At 37.6% G+C, this 2,088-nt stretch overlaps 1 pseudogene; it reads right to left on the bottom strand.

Moving 5' to 3' along the window:
* Positions 1-685: 685 nt before the first annotated feature.
* Positions 686-1,083, bottom strand: LOC145413052 (small subunit ribosomal RNA; annotated as a pseudogene).
* Between the last annotated feature and the right edge of the window lie 1,005 nt (positions 1,084-2,088).

The following is a 2,088-nucleotide window of genomic DNA, read 5'->3' on the forward strand; positions in this document are numbered from 1 at the left end:
ATGGAGTGGCAACCCAGGAATGGAGTGGAAGCCCAAGAGCCGGACAAAGGACGAGATGGAGAGAGGAAATTCGTCCATTAGCTGGGACTGTAAGAAACATGCTAACTGCTAATAGGAAGGAGTGATGAAGGATGGGGAAAGTCTTCATCCCCCACTGGACTCTCGCAGCATGATGATGATGATGATGATGATGATGATGATGATGATAATGATAAGGAGGAGGAGGATTACATAGGATTACATAGGAAAGCAAACAGCAACAGACCTTATGGTCCTTTCGAGGCTGCTTGTTACGGAGAAAACTATGACTACAAGATCTAACTCTACATGCTGAAGGATAAGGATAGTAAAACAAGAAGGCTCAGGAGGAGGAGGAGGAGAAGGAGGAGGAGAAGGAGGAGGGGGATAAGGAGGAGAAGGAGGTGAAAGAGGATGAGGAGAAGGAGGAGGAAGAATCTTAGTTAAAAGGTTTGAGTACAGGTTAAGAGCAGACGAAGACAGAATTCAGTGTGCTTTAGATGGCAGGAATAGAGAATGAACAAATCTGGAGTGGAGAGATAAGGAAGATAACTAAGAATAACACTGAAATTTAAGTGTGGGGGCTGAAATTAAATGCGTGAGATTTTTATTATTACCTATGTTTATATATATAGTCATTTTAAAACCTTTTCGTCTAATTAATTTCCAGATACACTTTCCAGTACACCTACTATGTTACGATTTATCTTAAACCAATGAAAGCGACGGGCGATATGTGCACCTTTTAGAGCTAATCTCAGACTACCTTATTAAAATAGCCTTACTTTTAAGTTCTCCTTCAAAATTTGTATTCTAGAATTTATTCGTAACAATGTAAAAATTTATTTGCAACCCATCTTAACCAAAATATATGCTGCATCTTGATCTAATATTCTAACGACATTGTTTCATTAACTTGTTCTACAAACGTTACCTCAATGACGATATACAAACTACAATAAAATTGGTAAGATTTTTCGTGGTTTATCGTTTAAAATACAGGTTCCCCTAATCAGACTAAAATACCGCCAAATTCTTTGAATTTAGCGACTTGTCTGGTTATTCATGTGCTTTTCTGCTATACTGTACAATGAATAACAGCACTAGATAAACACATGTCCTTTATCAGTTCAAGTAGGTGAGGGTTTTTTTCTAATGTATTCTATATATTTCCACACTGCTTTATTCAGCTTACTAGGGCTTTTTTTTTTTTAGTGGGTTATTGAAGTTTGTATGTAATCCCTCTAGATTGAAAAGTTTATCTCAGGTTGAATAAAATCGTCAGAAGTTATGAATGACGTTCAAAATCCTGGGACTGAAGGGAAGTAATCAGCCAAAGCTCTTACCTTGTCCCTATGCTTGGAATTGGTCCATGAGAGAGGCTGGAAGTTGGCCGCTGGTAATCCACACCAGGTTCGTTATTTATTCGGACCTGTATCAATAAACAACAACAACAACGCAGCAAAACGGTATTCCATGTTGTTTCTTAGTACAGTCTTAGTTTAGTCCCTTGTCTGAGTTCTGATTCATTTTTTCTCAACCCCTTCAGCCCAGGAACGTCTGGAATCTGCATATCTTAGTGTTGAGATCTTCAGACTCTAAAGGTTAGAGACAGCCTCTAATAATCCCTGGAATGCGAACAGGCTTTCCTAAGTTATATGTAATCATCCACGAATGGGAAAAACAAAAAACAGTGAAATACACCATCAGGATGATGAGGATCAACCAACACTTGTCAAAAGGCATTAGTTGATCTTTCCTGACATGTCAGTTTAATGTACTGTATTTGTTTTTTTTCCTCAAAGTTGTATGTACAGTTAGCGGAGGAAATTTCGTAATGCCTCTTCCTTAGCAATTAATTTTACACCTTGTTCCTTATTAATCTTCTTTTATGCTGTTAATTTAAACCATATTGATACTATATGCACAACATAAATGAGGAACTAAGGTGTAAGAAGTAGAGCGTCGGAAGTAAGAAGTAAAATGTTAGAGGTAAAGTGTTAGAAGTAAGGTGTAAGACAAAAAATAATAATTTCCAATGCCAACCAGAATACGTCAGTAAGCGCTGCC

Source organism: Coenobita brevimanus, chromosome 94 (assembly GCF_032717465.1).
Source record: "Coenobita brevimanus isolate Jiangsu-jjx chromosome 94, ASM3271746v2, whole genome shotgun sequence".
In the NCBI taxonomy this organism is placed as follows: domain Eukaryota; kingdom Metazoa; phylum Arthropoda; class Malacostraca; order Decapoda; family Coenobitidae; genus Coenobita; species Coenobita brevimanus.